The sequence below is a fragment of the Bufo gargarizans genome, chromosome 9 (assembly GCF_014858855.1).
Source record: "Bufo gargarizans isolate SCDJY-AF-19 chromosome 9, ASM1485885v1, whole genome shotgun sequence".
In the NCBI taxonomy this organism is placed as follows: Eukaryota; Metazoa; Chordata; class Amphibia; order Anura; family Bufonidae; genus Bufo; species Bufo gargarizans.
In genome coordinates this window covers 150,822,645-150,841,129 of record NC_058088.1, presented here as the reverse complement: position 1 = coordinate 150,841,129, position 18,485 = coordinate 150,822,645, and the positions used below count along the sequence as shown (strand labels likewise).

The 18,485-nt window shown below is 47.3% G+C and overlaps 1 protein-coding gene across 1 annotated transcript in view; it reads left to right on the top strand.

Annotated features, from left to right (window-relative positions):
• Positions 1-6,905: 6,905 nt before the first annotated feature.
• ANAPC13 (anaphase promoting complex subunit 13) overlaps positions 6,906-18,485 on the top strand; it is a 54,824-nt gene continuing 43,244 nt past the window's right edge. Inside the window, exon 1 of the mRNA XM_044305362.1 lies at positions 6,906-7,048. The gene's annotated coding sequence lies outside the window, so the exon portion shown is untranslated. The remainder of the gene's footprint in view (positions 7,049-18,485) is intronic.

Below are 18,485 nucleotides of genomic sequence, written 5' to 3'. Positions count from 1 at the left end.
TCTGGGCCTAGCCGGTTTGACACACATCCCTTCCCTGGCGCATGTGCTGAATTTGGTGGTGCAGAAATTTCTTGAAAATTACCCCAATATGTCAGAGCTGCTGCAGAAAGTGCGGGGCCGTCTGTGCGTGCTTTCGGCGTTCTCACCCTGCTGCTGCTCCCCTGTCAGCGCTGCAGCGTAACTTCGGCCTTCCCGCTCACCTCTTCATATGCGACGTTCCCACAAGGTGAAACGCTACCTTGCAAATGCTGGCCAGACTGCACGAGCAGCAGCAAGCGATAGTGGAGTTTCAGCTGAAGCAAGCACGTGTGAGTCGCTCTGCGGAACAGCACCACTTCAACACCAATTACTGGGCCTCCATGCGAGACCTGTGTGCTTTGTTGCTCTGTTTCGAGTACTCCACCAACATGGCCAGTGCCGATGACGCCGCTCTCAGTGTTACTATCCCATTTCTATGCTTCCTTGAAAAAACACTTCGGGCGATGATGGAATCAAGGTCATGCAAGGGACCTGTCTAGTTCGGAGGAAGAAGCGGTGGTCGCACAGAGCCACCAGCACAGCAAAAGAGGGAGCAGGGTGCAAAAGCGGAGCGGCTGTTTCCTTGAAAAAACACTTCGGGCAGTTCTGGAGGATGACGAGGTGTAGGATGAGGAGGAGGAACCATGTTTACAGAAGGGTGGCACCCAAACCAGCTCATGGCCATCACTGGTGCGTGGCTGGGGGATACAGAGGACAGCTTGTCGTTGCCTCTGGGCAGCCTGGCACACATGAGCGATTACACGCTGCAGTGTCTCCGCAACGACCGCTGAGTTGGCCACATTCTAACTCGTGCTGATTGCTGGGTGGCAACGCTGCTGGATCCCCGTTACAAGGACAACGTACCATCCTTAATTTCGTCACTGGAGCGTGATTGTAAGATGCGCAAGTACAAGCGCACGCTGGTAGACGTGCTGCTGATGGCATTCCCACCTGACAGCAGGGGCACAGTGGGAGCACAAGGCGAAGGCAGAGGAGAAGGAAGAGGTCGTCAATGCAGCTGGGGCACCGCCAGCACCTCAGAAGGCAGGGTTAGCATGGCCGAAATGTGGAAAAGCTTTTTCAGCACGCCACAACAACCAGCTGATATGGAACATCTTAGCAGGAGGCAGCATTTCAGCAACATGGTGGAGCAGTATGTGTGCACACGCCTACACGTACTGACTGATGGGTCTGCCCCCTTCAACTTCTGGGTCTCCAAATTAGGCACATGGCCTGAGCTTGCCCTTTGCGCCTTGGAGGTGCTGGCCTGCCCTGCAGCCAGTGTATTGTCTGAACGTTTGTTTAGCACGGCATGAGGGGGTTATCAAAGAGAAGAGCAGCCGCCTGTCCACAGCCAATGTGGACAAGCTCACGTTCATTAAAATTAACCAGGCATGGATCCCACAGGACTTGTCCGTACCTTGTGCAGAATAGACATGTATATCGGCCTCACCCAGCCATTGTTGTACTCCAGCGCACTTTCTCTTTGTTTTATTTTTTATATTTCCAAATGTTTTGGGGTCTACCCAAATTTGAACAAAAAATAAAATATTAAGCAAAAACAAAACCAGTGTTGGCTACCTCCTCCTCTTCCATCATCGCTTCCACCTAAACCACCACATCCACCGCCTCCTCAACCTCCTACTCCATATGGACCTCCTCCTCCTAGATCAAGATTACAATTTTTTATTTTTACGTATTTTATGTTTTTTGAAGTCATTTCCATATCCACATTTGTTTGCAGAGCACTTGCCAGGCTCTTAACCACATGTTGCTGCCATTTGCAGCCCTCTAGCCCTTTCCATTACTTTTTTAGAGCCATTTTAGTTCTCCAAAGTTCGGGTCCCCATTGACTTCAATGGGGTTCGGGCTTGGGATCAAGTTCGGGTCCCAAACTCAAACTTTTTTGTGAAGTTCGGCCGAACCCGTCGAACCCAAACATCCAGGTGTCCGCTCAACTCTAGTCACTAACCAATACGGCAAGACGAGCGCTCTGGCTTCAATCTTGGTAAGGGGACATAGCTTTCAAGAATAGATTATGTGCAATACCCTTCTATGGCTCTTACCTATTTGGACCAGTCTTGGATTCTATTCTAGAAAACGCAGCAGATAGGAAAAATGTTTTCCAGAAGAAAAACCAAAGAAGCCGCAGCCCTTTCGTAAGTCTTTTAGACAGATTCAAAACACAACAGCTAGAGCAGGCATCCTCAAACTGCGGCCCTCCAGCTGTTGCAGAACTACAACTCCCAGCATGCCTGAACAGCCTACAGGTATCAGCCTACAGCAGGGCATTGTTGAAGTTGGAGTTTAACAACAGCTAGAGGGCCGCAACAGTTTGAGGATGCCTGAGCTAGAGGAAAAGGGAAGACTGGAAGATGGAGCTACCCTAAAGGGGGAAGAGGTAAAGGATTTCTCTGCGCTACTTCTGGCAGAAATGGCTGCGAATCACACAAAACCAATTGGTTCTAGACTCCATACGCAAAGGATTCAGAATAGAGTTCCGTTGTCCTCCTCCCCAGGTTTTTCAGATCACAGAATTTCAGACCAATTCTTTGCAGAATCAACTTCTGGCGTTCATACAAAAACTTGGCAGTCTGGGAGCAATAATTCAGGTGCCTCATCCACAGGAATTTAAAGGACATTATTCAAAGCTATTCTTTATAAAGAAACCTGATGGGTCAATCAGAACGATTATCAACTTAAAATTCCTGAACAAATGGGTGGTATATCACAAGTTCAAAATGGAATCAATAATGCAGTACGCCAGTCCTTCAGGGTGAGCGAATGTGAGGTCACGGGGGTCAGTTAACAGACCGAGGGTTGCTCTTAGTACTCACAGTTTGTATTTTACCCTGGGCAGGCGTACAGCATTGATGAAGAGGCTGGCACGTGGATCCTCTGGGGCACTCTCTAGATATAGGGACGAGGCCGGGTGATAGGTGAGGTGCCCTGGCTGTTGTAGTTTTAGCGTGCCTGTGGCAAGATCCCTTACAGTTCGTGACGCCAGTGCCGGTAACAGTGGCACACCGATTGTTAGGAGGAGGAATAATGGAGGTACACACGATTGTAGTGAACAAGAATTCTTCTTTACTGAACAGTTCAACTATGTACACACTCCAAACAGTTCCATATGAAGAATATTCTGTAACAAGCAGGCTTTGCATAAATGGCAGGTAGAATCCTAGCAAGATGACTCACAGATCAGGCTGTACTTTCTGCAGATCCTGTCTGGGTTTCTCCAAGGCCCGTATGCCTAATAGCTGGCTTTATCCATGGGTAGGGAAAACTCCTCTGGTATCAATCCTCTTGCTAACAATAAACTTCTGCCCCTCAGATTTCCACTTGGCTGGATAGGATTAACACTGCTCTGTACTTTGAAAGGTGCAGGATAACTTCAGGAGGAAACTTCTTCTCCTGGATGCAGGTTGGGAACCTGGACTATCTAGCTGCATGTTAGAAGCTCATCCTCAGGTACTACCTGACTAAAGTGAACACTGGCCTCTAACACACACCCCCCTCCTGGACTGGGCCTGTCGATATATATACTAGGGGGTTCCCTAGCTCCCTCTACAGTTTAGGAGGAGAAACTACACCCCTAGCAGGCCTGGTACACAGCAAATAACATGAAAATATGCATTACAATGCAATACAAAATACCATGACCATGTTCCACAGGAGGTGGGGAACAACATGACCCAATTGACCCTTAAGTAACATAGTACATTCATAAGGCCGAAAAAAGACATTTGTCCATCCAGTTCGGCCTGTTATCCTGCAAGTTGATCCAGAGGAAGGCAAAAAAAAAAAAAAACCTGTGAGGTAGAAGTATATTTTCCCCACTTTAGGGGAATAAAAAATTCCTTCCCGACTCCAATCAGGCAATCAGAATAACTCCCTGTAGCTCTCTAGTAGCTATAGCCTGTAATATTATCACACTCCAGAAATACATCCAGGCCCCTCTTGAATTCTTCCTCTCTTGTGCTTTTTCCCACTGACGTTTGTGGCCGGGAATTACTGGATTCATCTAAAGCAAACTTGAAAAGCTTTGGGTTCATCTGGCTTACGAAATGTTCGTAATGAACCCCGTTTGTTACAAACTGATTTGTTCATCTCTTACTGACGCGACACTAGTTTTTTGCAAAAAGTTGCAAGAGCCAATTTTGTGACTTGCGTAGAAACAAAATGTCGAGGATAGTTATTCAATATCTGATTGACCCACTCTACTTGCCTGCTGGTTTGGGGGTGATAACTGGAAGAGAAGTCCAGGTCTATTTCTAGTAGACGACAGAGGGCTCTCCAGAGATTGGATGTAAACTGGACTCCTCGATCGGAAACAATATGCCCAGGTAAACCATGTAGACAAAGTATATGTTTTATGAATAGCTTAGCAAGTTCCGCAGACGAGGGCAATCCAGTCAATGGAACAAAGTGTGCCATCTTGGAGAAGCGGTCCACCACCACCCAAATCACAGTACATCCAGCTGAAGAAGGCAAATCGTTAAAAACGTCCATGGCAATGTGTTGCCATGGAACATCAGGAACAGGTAGGGGTAGCAGCAGGCCTGGTGGTTTGGTCCTGGAAACTTTATTTTGAGCACAGATGGTGCAAGCAGAAACATAGTCACGTATGTCTTTGGACAATGTGGGCCACCAGTAGTGGCTAGACACTAGTTCTGTGGTCTTGCGGATCCCGGGATGACCGGCCATTTTGGAGTTGTGTCCCTATGACAGGATACGTCTCCTTTTGGCAACAGGTACGAAAGTTCTCCTGGGGGGAATGTCTCTTACCAGGACGAGAGCCACCGTGATGAAGCGAGCAGGATCTATCATGTATTGAAGAAAGTGCCCACCTGGTTTGGCGGGGGTTCAGACGCTGAACTGTCTGCAGGTACGTGAGATTCTTGTGGTCGGTAAAATTTTTTTACGGATGCTGGACTCCCTCCAATAGATAATGCCACTCCTCCAAGGTGAATTTTATGGGCAGAAGCTCCCTGTCCCATATACAGTAATTTCTCTCAGCGGGAGAGAAGAGCTTGGAGAAGAATCCACAGGTAAACGTCTTGCCCTTGGAATTCTTTTGTAGTAGTATGGCATCGGCTCCTGTGGAGGAGGCGTCCACTTTTAACAAGAATTGTCGGGAGACATCGGGATGTCGCAGGACGGGTGCGGGATGTCGCAGGACGAAAGCGGCCTCTGCCTCAGACAAAGGCCTCTCCAGTCGGGTGGTGCGAAGCCGATACTGATGGACCAGCGCTTGTTAAATGAAGTTACCGGCTGATCCAGATTCCAAGAATGCCGATACAAATAACTTAACTCCCTTAAAAGTTTCGGAGAGTATTTCTCCCGATCTAGGACTACCTCTCCTACTGATCCTAGACAGTAGCGTTTCCTGGCCTTTGGGAGCAGTTATGCACAAAATGGTCCTTGCTTCGACAATAGACATAGATTCTCCTCCTTGCGACGTAGACGTTCTTGGTTAGTCAGACGAAGGCGCTCAATTTGCATGGGCTCCTCAAGTGGGGTGGACACCAGAGGAAGGACCGGTCTCTGGAAGGATGGAGCCAGACGAGGTGGTCTTCTGGCGTATGTGACCTGCTTAGAGCGTTGCCTGAAACACACATCAATCCAATGTGATCAGCTCATTCAGAGTGGACGGGTGGTCGCGACCAGCTAACACGTCCTTAATGCAGTCAGAAAGGCCTTCCCAGAACACCAACAGTTGAGCCTCATCATTCCATGTGAGTTCGGCCGCTATGGTATGAAACTGGATGGTGTACTGACCCACAGACGCAGACCCTTGTCTAAGATGCATCAGTGCTGAGGCAGTGAAGGACGTCCAGCCCGGCTCCTCAAAGACTATCCAGAAGCTAGTTAGGAAACCTCCACGTTCCCAAATAGGGTTCGCCCAGGCAAGGGCCCATCCGAGAGCAGGGACACGAATGCGACCTTGGACCGCTCCGTGGGGAACCTCTGTCCATGTAACTCGAAGTGGATCAGGCACTGATTAAGGAATCCACAACACGTTTTAGGATCACCACCGTAGCGAGTTGGCAGCGAGAGTTGCACACCAGTGGTATCCTGTTCCGGAATAACCGGTGAAGCCATAGCAGGTGGAGGAGCGACTGCCAAACCTGCAGTGGCCGGAAGAGAGACTGCATCCAGGTGAGCAGAAACATTATGCAGAAACTGCATCAATACGTCTTGTCGTTTACACTGGCGCTTTAATTTCTGTAACAGGTCTTGAACGACAGTCTTGGAATGACCAGCGGGGTCCATGGCCTTAGAGTACTATCACGGAACAGCGGATATGGACCCACTGTGCCACTGACTAGCAATACTCCAGAGGGGCGTGACTAAGCGACTACCCGGATTTCACTAGTGCCTCTGATGGTGAGGATAGGCTTGACCATCGGTAGTTGCCAGGGGATACTCTGGAGCATAAACCAGTCAGTGACAGCTGGCCTTGGCAGACCAGGAGGTACCTGCGGAGGTACCAACAGTACAGACGTAGTAAGCCAGACAGTGTTGTAACCGGAGCAACAAGACAGGAACCGGAGGATGATGCAGAGACGTAGTCAGGACGAGCAAAGGGTCAAGGCAGGCGGCACAGGAGCAAGGTTAGACAATCCGGATCGGTAACAGGAGAGGCGATGCAAGCAGGCTGGGATAGGAGATAAGCGAAGTCTAGGAACGAAGCACGAAGTCAGGAACACGAGTGGTAAGAAAGCTCTTTAGCACAAGATAAGAAACCTTGACTCTAAGGCTTCTGGGTAGAGGTCTGAGCTACTAAAGTACCTGCAAGAGAGCCAGGATGGGTTAACGAGATCACCTGACACAAGTCAGCCCCGCCCAGGGAGTGATGCGTACTGCACAACAGAAGCTGAGTTCAAGCAGTGTTCAGGTTAAATGGAAGTTGTGGAGCAGAATCTTTAAGGTAATACTAACCCCACAGGCAAAACCCGAAGCTGCAGCAGAGACATGGAAGCACACACCACGATTACAGATGAGCACGGTGCCCGGAACTGCGGCGGTAAGTGGGTGAACAGTGTTGCACAGAGGACACTGTTACATGTGTAAATGGAGCAGCAGTGCCATTCAATGGTCAGACACTGATCAGACCTGCACCGATCAGACATTTATCTCCTATCATGTGGATAGAGTATACGTTTAAATGTTGGGACAAACCATTGAAAAAGAGAACCTGTGAGACCTCTGGGATAAAATACCAGAATTTTCTTCACACAGGACTTTTCTTTTAGCTATTCATGTCACCTTTATCTGACTTCCATGGTTTGAACATATTAGTAAGAGTGAATATATATCACATGAAAATGAGGTTGCTAGGCTTATGTCTGATGGCTGCTGCTGTAGTATAACCATCTGTTAGCGTGCATACACGTGGGGAATATATGCATGTAATAACTATGTACAATGTACACAATGCTCTCAAATACATAACGTTTCAACAAACACATACTAATGGTTGCGGATTAGGGATGAGCGAACTCAAACCGATGTGCGCGATGACGTCCCCGCACTCTCTCATGTGGTGACGTCATCACGCATATCGCAGGTCCTGTTCAGTGAAGATAGAAGCAACTGCTGTAGCGCGATCAAGTGGATGAGGTGAGTTGTTTTTTTTGTTTTGTTTTTTAACACCTAAATGGCCATATTGTGTTGCATTCTGTCTTAAGAATGCTAGTACTTTCCAATATAACCATGTTATAACGGAAAATAATAAAGTGAACTTTGGGTCCCCATTGGTTTCACTGTGGTTCGGGGTCAAGTCCACTTCCACGGGTTCGCTCACCCCTACTGAGGATGCTTCTAATACTTGCATCTTGATGTAGGTATCAAGATAATAGTGGTTTCCTAACTAATACTAATAATAGTTCATTAGAACTTGCACTTCTCCCCTAGTTCAGCCGATAGCCGGTTTCTGTTTTCTGACAATCAGATTTCCAGAACTGACAGTGAAAGAATGTGGTCATTGAGTTTTGTAAGAATTGTCAGCAACTGTATGAGGTAATGAGTGGAGCATGCAAGTTTCCTGCATAACATTACGTACACCCAATGTTAAAACAAGAAAATAACCTTAGAGGGGTTGTAACAAGTTATAATTAGAGATGAGCGAATCGAAGCTGACTAAGTGGTATTTGTTCAGAATTTCAGGAGAAATTTGATTTGTACCATATGCGAATTTCCTCGCGCTTCGTGGTAACGAATCACATTTTTTCCTAAAATGGCTGCTGCACGTGTGAGGACATGGGGCAAGTAACTCTGGGAAGGCGGGATCACCCACAATGCCATGCATGCAGCCAATCAGCAGCCAGCCAGCCCTGTGATGTCACAGCCCTATAAATAGTGGCAGCAATCTTTAGATTCTGCCATTACTTATTGCAGGGAGAGATGTCTGCAGGCACTATTGACAGTGATAGAAAAATTTCATTATGCTAAAAAATAAATAAAAATTAAAAATGCAGGGAAAGATTATTCAAGGTGTAGGGAAAGGATAGGGAGAAATCATTCCACAGCATTTCTGTTTAACAGGGTTCAGTCGGGGAGGTGACATCCTGGGTAATAGGAACATTACTATTACACCTCGCAGCACTGACTGTGGATCCAAATTGCCATTATACAGCTCTGTAATTCCATCAAACCGTTCTTATTAGGGTGCAAGTGCTGTTTGATACAGGCATTAACAAGGGTTATTATAAGGAAATATTTCTACATTTTATTTGCCCTAGTGCAGTGCAGTTATATATTCTAAATAATTTTTTGGCTTGTATTAGTGGGATAAAAGGGCTTTTTAGCCATTGGGTGGTGAGGTGCGAAAATTACAGCCCTTTTTTGCATGAAAAATATATTTGCCGCTCAGCGGTGCAGTTATCTGTTTTAAATCCCTTTTTTGCGTGTATTAGTGGAAAAATGTAAAAATATTTGCCACTCAGTTGGCCGTGTATTAGTGGCGAAATAAAAATATATTCGCCGTTCAGCGTTGCACTTATCTGTTAAAAAGCCTTTTGTGTAAGAGTAGAAAAAAAATAGGGCCTAATTGCCATTCTGCGGTGCACTGAAATATTCTAAACCCCAGTTTGCCATGTATTACTGGCAAAATAAAAATATATTTTCCGTGCATTGCACATCTGTTGAAAAGCCTTTTATGTTGTGTAAAAATAGAAAAGCCTTTTGTGTAAAAGTTGAAAAAAATTAGGGCCTAATTGCCGTTCTCTGGTGCAGTAATATATTCTAAAGCCCAGCTTGACATGCATTAATGGCGAAATAAAAATATATACCGTATTTTTCGCCCCATAAGACACACTTCCCCCCCCCCCAAAGTGGGGGGAAAATGCCCCTGCGTCTTATGGGGTGAATGCTTCCATTTTACATCGCAGACTGCGATATATGAGCCAGGAGAGAGGAGGGGCTGGAGTCCGGAACTAGGGGCGGGGCCCGGTGCAGTCACTTTACTCTTACACCGGCCCCTCCGCTCACCGAAGTATTTATAAACATGAATCCTTATCCTGTTATTAAGTTTAATTAACTCTGCGCTCTCCCATGTTCCCCTGAGTCCCCACAGCACTTATGAACAAGCTTCAATAGCAGGCAGAGCGGACGGCAGCAGTAACACCACTCACTGACGTTGCGTGCCTGCTCCGCCTGCTTCATTCATAAAGTGGGCAGAGCAGGCGCTCAATGTCAGTGAGTGACGTTGCTGCTGCCGTCCGCTCTGCCTGCTATTGAAGCTTGTTCGTAAGTGCTGTGGGGATACAGGGGAACATGGGAGAGCGCAGCGTTAGTTAAACTTAATAACAGGATAAAGATTCATGTTTATAAATACTTCGGTGAGCAGAGGGCCGGTGTATTGGGGGACACTGTTATGAGTGGGATCTGTGGATAACATATAGCAGTGTCATCCACAGATCCCCCCCCCCATAACAATTCCATCCACAGTTCCCCTCACCCCATAACAATGCCATCCACAGATCTCCCACCCCATAGCAGTACCATCCACAGATCCCCCATACCAGTGGCATCCACAGATCCCCCATACCAGTGGCATCCACAGATCCCCCATAACAGCGCCATCTACAGATCCCCCATAACAGCGCAATCCACAGATCCCCCATAACAGCGCAATCCACAGATCCCCCATAACAGCGCCATCCACAGATCCCCCATAACAGCGCCATCCACAGATCCCCCATAACAGTGCCATCCACAGATCCCCCATAACAGTGCCATCCACAGATCCCCCATAACAGTGCCATCCACAGATCCCCCATAACAGTACCATCCACAGATCCCCCATAAAAGTGCCATCCACAGATCCCCATAACAGTGCCATCCACAGATCCCCATAGCAGTGCCATCCACAGATCCCCCACATGACAGTGCGTCACCCACAGATCCCCCATAATAGTGTCATGCACAGACCACCATTAATTCAAAACCCACCAAAAGCACACCTTTTGGTTAAAAATATTTTTTTTCTTATTTTCCTCCTCAAAAACCTAGGTGCGTCTTATAGGCCAGTGCGTCTTATGGGGTGAAAAATACGGTATTCTCCGTTCATCGTTGCACTTATCTGTTGAACTTAGCCTTTTGTGTAAAAGTTGAAAAAAATGAGGGCCTAATTGCCGTGTATTACTGGCAAAATAAAAATATATTCGCCGTCCTGTGTTGCACTTATCTGTTGAAAAGCCTTTTGTGTTCTGTAACAGTTTAAAAAAATTAGGGCCTATTTGCCATTTAGCAGTGCAGTAATATATTCTAAAGGCCTTTTTTCTGTGTATTAGTGGCGAAATTAAAAATATTTGATCTAACATTTGGTTATTTGATCTAACAGTATGTCAGGCAGAGAAGTGCCAGGCCCTGCACAGGGAAGTGGCAGAGGCCTAAATGTTTCTGGCGCAGGCAGAGATCGCAGCAAAGTAATAGGCCATGGCAGCAGGGGTCACTTCTAGAGGCCTGAGCTCCCAGTGTCAGCTAGCGGTCGTGTCGTGACCAGCAACGCAGAAGTTCTTGAATGGTTGACTCGATCTTCAACTTCGTTGCAAGTGACATCAGACACCCCCAGCAAAGAGTCAGTGGGTTCGTCAGACATAACCCTTAGTTGGCATGGCCTGGGAGCAGGCCCTGTGCCCTCACCTGTCCTCAACCTGCCTCTGTCCTTTTCTTTTCCCTCACCTCGAGAAGTATTATATGCTGTAGACTCAGCTCCACTTTTCAACAAGGAAGAGCTAATAGAGGACAGTCAGCAGCTACTGCCCATCCTCCGCTAGGCGGTCAAGTAGTGAGGAGGAGAGTGGCGTGAGATCTGGTGTTGAGAGTGGTCAGGCTCCTGACCCAGAGACGGTTGAGGAGGACATCAGAGACGTAGACAGTACTCGATGACGATGATATAGCTGATTGCACTTGGGAGCCAGGTGACGAAGGGGCTTTATCATCATCGGGAGAAGAGGGTGGCAGCTTGCCCATATAAGCCAGCAAGTCAATAGTGTGGGCGGGAATCAGCAGGGTTGCAGCAGTGGGAGGTCGGTAGCCAAATGCACCCGGGGTAGACCACCTGCTTCGTGGGAGCCTACCTGCCCGGGAAGTAGCGGTGCAGGGGATCAAGGAGGCAGCAGCGGTAGCAGTCAGTGCATAGTGTTGGGGGTAAAATCACCTACTCGGTGGTAAGGCAGTTTTTTTTAAGCCGCCGGAGGATGTGAATGTGGCCATATGTAGAATCTGTGGGCAGAGGGTGAATCGTGACCAGGCTACCAACGTTGGCACTACGGCCCTGCGTCAACATATGCAGCATCTCCATAAAGTGGCCTTGGAGAACCATGGCTCCGATGTGGTGGTCCAGCCTGCCACAGCAATGCTGCGTCACCCACTGGCACACACCCGGTTTCTGGCAGTCAAGGCTCCACAACTTCAGCTGAAGGGAGCTGTCCATCCTTCCTATCATCTGCAGGTCCTGATGCTCCTGCTCCTCCTCATCATGCATTCCGTCAGCAATTGTTAACCGAAGCGATTGCCAAGAGACAACAGTATGCGTGCACTCATCCAGCGGCGCAGAAGTTGAAAGTGCTCCTGGCCAAGTTGCTGGTGCTGCAGTCCCTCCCTTTCCAAGTGGTGGACTCTGCACCTTTCAGAGAACTGATGGCTTGTGCCAAGCCGAGGTCGAGAGTCCCAAGCCGTCATTTCCTTGCCAAAAAGGTAGTACCAGCCCTGAACAAATATGTAGAACAGAAGGTAGGCCAGTCCTTTAGCCTGTCGGTGTCTGCCAAAGTGCATGGCAGCGTCAACATGTGGAGCTGTAACTACGATCAGGGACAGTACATGTAGTGATGGACAAAAATTGTCCAGGACGGATCGCGAACGTGTGTTCGCGCTCAAATGTTCACGAACCGTGTGTTCACAATGGGCCCTATAGACTTGAATGGCAGGCAAACCTGAAAAACCTTCAGGTCATATTTGCAGTCACCAAATAATTACTATAAGTGCACAAATAGTCCCACAACATGGACAGTGACATACCAGATGTATTATTTGAATTTGTGATCTCCATTAATTCTTTTTTTCAATGCGAAATATCGGCAATGTAATTTTCGCGTGTGCGCATGCGCAAAATAGGCGCGGCCTACTAACTACAGCAACTGGTTTCCACCAGACCAAAGTTGGATGCGATCAGAAAAGATGGTTGGCAACATCCGTAGCTGCGGTAACACAGAAAAACCGCACAAAAATGATGCACTACCTAAATGCACTATATAGAAAGTATATTATTGGTATATCACACCCCTGCTTCAATCATTTTTTTTAGGGGGCAACTGGTATATCACACCAGTAGAAATTATTTGTTCCAACAGCGTTTGGCACTTTGTGTAACTGCAGTAAAGCAACAGAACCGCACACAACTGCTGCACAATACAAATGCACTATAATATACTTTTCTATATGAAAGTATAAGTATATTACACCCCTCAGTAAGTCACACCTATCGATAGCACACCTATACCAGTCCTTAAAAGGACTTTTGTGGCCCTATTAGCTAGCGTTAGGTGTCACTAACAGTCTGTCCCTGCTCCACACAGCAACCTCTCCCTACTCTGGCAAAAGACTGAATGTAAAATGGCGGCCAGATCGGGTTTATTTATAATGTAGGGGGTATGTCCATGTGCTGTAATATCTCAATTGGCTGTCCTCTACCAACTGATGGATGTGTCATGGGTCAAAGTTCTTCACAATGTAAAAGAATATGGCGGGCGCGAATATCGCCATATGTTTGCATGTTCGGCTAATCGCGGATGCGCAAAGTTCGCCGCCAATCGACCACCGGGCAAACCGCAATGCCATCTCTAAGTACATGTCCTTTACGGCCCACTGGATGAATGTGGTTTCTGCACAGCCACACCAGCAACTTGGCCAGGTGACACCGCTTCCGCCTCCATGTTGCCACGCCGTTGGTCCAGCAACAATGTCCGCCTCTGCCTCCTCATCCTCCACTGTGTACTCAGCCTCCACTGCAAGGACAAGTATCAGTGCCCCTCCAGCATACCATATGTGCAGGGCACGGCGGTGTCAAGCAGTTCTGCACCTCGATTGCCTGGGCAAACAGAGTCACACAGGGGAGGAACTGCTCCATGTTCTTCAGCAAGAAATCGAATCCTGGCTTTCTCCGCGACAACTTAAAATCTGAGCCATGGTGACCAACAAAGGGAATAACATTATGTCGGCGCTGCGTCAAGAAGGTCTGAGACGTGCCCTGCATGGCACATGTGTTCAATCTGGTTGTCAAGCTGTTCCTGAATTCTACCACCCATTTGCAAGACATCCTGAAAATGGCCAGGAAACTTTGCATGCACTTCAGCCACTCATACACCGCAAAGCACACCCTTCCTTGAGCTGCAGTGGCAGAACGGCATTCCCCAACATAGGCTGATATGCGACGGTTCCACCCGTTGGAATTCCACTCTCCATATGTTGGACCAACTGTACAAACAGAGAAAGGCCATAAACTTCAATGTCAGTCAGTGGCAGCTCATGCGTGACACCTGCCATTTGCTCAGGCCCTTTGAGGAGGCCACATTATTTTTCAGTCGCCAGGACTACAGGAACGTCATTCCACTGCTTCATGTCCTGGAACAGATGCTGGTAAATTTGGCTGGTCAGGGGACTGGAGACGTGGTGCCTAGATCTCACGGGCACATGAGACCTGTGGGAGCTGAACTGGAGGAGGAGGACATTGGAGCACAAGCAACGTGTAGCGAAATGGGTGGTTTTCATACACAGGTGACAAGAGAGGAGGAGCAGGAGCAGCCAGAGGAGCTACAGGGAGATGAGGGAGAAAGATGAGGCAGAGGACCCAGACACACCGTGGCAGTATGCGGTGGAGATGGAGGCAAGGAGCCTCTCCGAATCACTTGCGCAAATGGGCCGCGGCATGCTGACTTGCTTGGGTAGTGACATATGAATTGTCACCATTCGGCAGAGGGATGACTTCTGGCTCTCCACCTTGTTAGACCCTCGCTACTGGTCCAAAATGGGGGACTTTTTTTACACCCACTAAGAGGGAGGATAAACTGAACTACTATAGAGACATCCTATGAAGTCAGTTGGCTGCTGCCTATCTGCGCCATCGTCCATCCTCTCGCAGGTCTGGCGCATACGTTGCATTGCCATGGCTGCTGGGGAGGGGTGGGGTGGCAGGAGCAGTACCAGCTCCATCACCAGCAGCCTGAGTCTAGAGACGCTGATGAGCAGCTTTATTCACCCGCCTAGTGAAGAAACTACTCACCAGCAGCAGCATCTAGACTTGGAGCAGAACCTGAACCAGCAGGTGGTGGCATACTTGTAGTGCAGTCTGCCAGCTGTCATTGAAGATCTGCTGGTCTAATGGGCAGCCAAATTGGATTTGTGGCCGCAACTAGCAGAGTTTACCCTGGAATAGCTGTCCTGCACGGCTAGTAGTGTGGCATCAGAGTAGGTGTTTAGTGTGGCGGGGGCCATAGTTACCCCAAAATGTGGAGAGACTGACCCTTTGTCAAGATGAATCAGGCGTGGATCAGTCAGGATTTCCACCCACCAATTCCTGATGCATCAGACTAAATCATCCATTGTGCCACACCAACACTGACAAAAGAGACCTGTTTCTTCTGGCTACCTGCCTCGGCTACTATTTTGATGCTGCCGCCCGCCTGATGCCACACATCTGATGGCAAATGCTACTTATTTCACCCACTATCTTCAGTGGGTACTGGTATTGCCACCCACCTCCACACTATGTCACCTTGCCACTCTGTGGTCTCCTGATGCTGCCGCTGCCTCTAAGCTATGTCACCTTGCCACTCTGTGGTCTCCTCATGCTGCTGCCACCTCCAGACTCTGTCATTGGGCAACTCTGTGGTCTCCTCATGCCGCTTCCACCTCACCACTATATCATAGGGCCACTCTGTGGACTTCTAATGCTGTTCCCACCCTTCCCACTTCATGACTGGGCCACTGTTTAGCCTTTTTGGCTTAGCTGACATCATTATTTATTTGACCCTTCTTCTGATCTGTCAGAAGGAAGGTAAAATGAGACGCACAATGGATCCTCTCTGTGTAGGAGCTGTAAGGCCTGTATTGTCCCATCAGAATTGGCTTAGGATTTGGTAGCCAAAAGCAGGAGTGGGTACAAAACACGGAAGACTTGCAAATATCTTGTTCATGTGTCATCTCTGTTTTGGATCCACTGTTTTTCTTTGGCATTAGCAATACTGATGGATTACTGACCAAATACTGACCCAGTTGAGGCGGATGCTTAACAGACAGAATCCGTTTTTTTGTGGGTTATTGTTCTGACTGATCAGAGGGAGGCAAAAATAATCAGTGACGTCAGCACAAACTTACCGCTGACACCCTCTCCACTCTGTCGGGGGCTCTACTTGTATAAGCTTTAATAGAACAGGTTCTGTAGACATCTATGTGGAATCAGCTGATGACGGTGTAAAAGGAGTGCGCTTCTTCTTGACGCTAACATCGACCTGTAAGGCTGAGTTCATACTTGAGTTATTTGGTCAGTTTTGGCCCCAAGACTGCCCAAATAAGTGAAGTGTGCAGTGATTCTAAGAGCGACGCCTGTCATCTGCATGTCATACTGACTCACAGTATTGTTTCACTACCACAGCAGACTCCCTATGCCTGTTACTGCAAGGTACAGTATTCTACACCACTATAAAGGCTCTCTGCAGCCAGGAAATAGATGTTTTATAATGTAATTTGCCGCAACAAATTAGTCTCAAACTGAATTTTTCCCCAAAAATTCGGCGAATCAGTGAATCGAATTTTTGAAAAATTTGCTCATCTCTAGTTATATTCATATACCCTATACACAGATTAGGTGATGTGTGTCTGATTGGTAAGTCTTCGACTGTTGGAACCCCCACCAGAATGAGAATAGGAGTCCTGAACCACTAAATTAATGAAGCTGTGCTGTCACTCCAATTATTCTCCATGGGACTTCCGGTGATAGCAGAGTACACTGATCTCATGCATGTTCCCTATTCTGTGGATGTGGGATAAGTTCTAATTTGGCACTACCTCATTTTTACCCCCCCCCCCCCCCCCCCCCCAAACATGAAATGCTTTGATGCTTTCCTTTGCCTTGGGCTGAATCTCACAGGGCAATAGCATTTTTTTAAGATCCGATGACGTACCGGGCTCTCCATGGGGAAAGCCAAGTGGAGGCTTCTGCATAGCAGTGTTATGCTCTGATGTGCGGGCTTTAGCACAGCATTACCCTGTAAAACGGCTAGCGCAGCGCTAAAGCCCACCCATCAAAGCCGGTGAGAACACTGCTAGGCAGAAGCCTCCACCTAGCTGTGTAGTAATATAAACAAAAAAGCCCTTGCCCTACACAATCCAGCGCGGGGCAAGGGAGAGCATCAGAGTTTGAAATGCTACGATGCTCATGTCAGTGGGGCCAGAGGGGTAAAAAGGGGGTTATGTCCGGGTTCAGCTCTGAACCCAGAGAACCCCTTTAAATATTTAATTTTAAACATTGATATTTTATTAAATATACACAGGAAAAATATCATTTTAGAGCATACCTGAAGATTAGAATTATTAGAAATTACCTTATTGTAAGCATTAACCGTTCAGCAGGTGATATACTTCTTTGGAAAGTTGTGTCAAGCCTTTCAATATGAAGAGAGACGTTTTGCAGAAGATCATCAAAACTGGCTATGGTCATCTGTAGATAATTGAAAAACTTGTCAGGATGCCTTCTCAGTTCTAGAAAAAGGACTTCTAAGGCACCACTTCTTATTCTGGGGCGAACCCAATATCGATGACGTTGTCTCACTCGAAGACATCTCCTCCAGCGTGATACCAGGATTAACAATCTGATGTGCTCTGACAGCATGTTCAATATCTTCACAAGCAGCATCTGAAGGATATGTGACTTTCTGTCCTCTCATATAGCCACTGTCCAATCTGCATATCTAATTTAAGTTTTTGATCTTTGGAATTGTTAAAAACAGATCCATTATGATCTGATGCTGAAAACGGATGATAACGAATGAAACAGAAAGTGGATGCGTCAAACGGATCCGGTAAAATTTTTATCTGGTTGCATACGGTATGACGGATCCGGCAAACTGTTCCCTTGCCGGAGCAGCCTGCCGGATTGCACGATGCAAGTGTGAAAGAAGCCTTATACATGTAGACAAGTACCAGATTCATCATAGTGGCTCAGGATGGATGATACATTTAGTGCTTGGTTAGACACTTTCAACTAACTTTGCACCAACTGCTGCTTGTCTGCAAAAGAATTTTAAGCCACAATTGTGGAGTAAATGGCACATCTTAGGCCATAACTCTTTTGCGCCAAGCCGCATTCCTCCGGTAGGCCACACCCCCTTGGTGAGCTAGGCACAAAGAATTTCTCTAACTAGAAAATATGTGCCATTAAGCGCCAAACGACACCGACATTTGTAAATGTGGGCCAATGTGTCTCCGATCCCCCATCTTCTTGACTTGCACAGTGCCTGTCCATATCTGATTGCTGAAGAAAACAACTCTTTTTTGCAGGCAAACTGTGGGGCACATGTTAAAACTGCACACCACATGGCACTTTGTGCAAACATGCTACTTTTTGAGATTTTCCGCTGCTCGTGAAATCCAGATGCAGTAGTGAACGTCAGGCCAGGGCTCCACAGCAGTTTTGTACTGTGTGATATTGCATGATATGGACATTATTAGAAAACATGTAAGGCTACTTTCACATCTGCACTTTCCCTTTCTGCTATTGAGAACCGTCATAGGATCTCAAAAATACAGATGTGAAAGTTGCCTAAGTTATTCAGAGTGAGATAACTGTGGCACATAAATTTGCTGTGGAGACCAGACCTAAAATGGTGGTTCCAAATCTTTTCTAGGTTGCAAGCTAATTTTAAATGCAATGTCCAAAGACCAGAGATGTACCAGAACAGCCA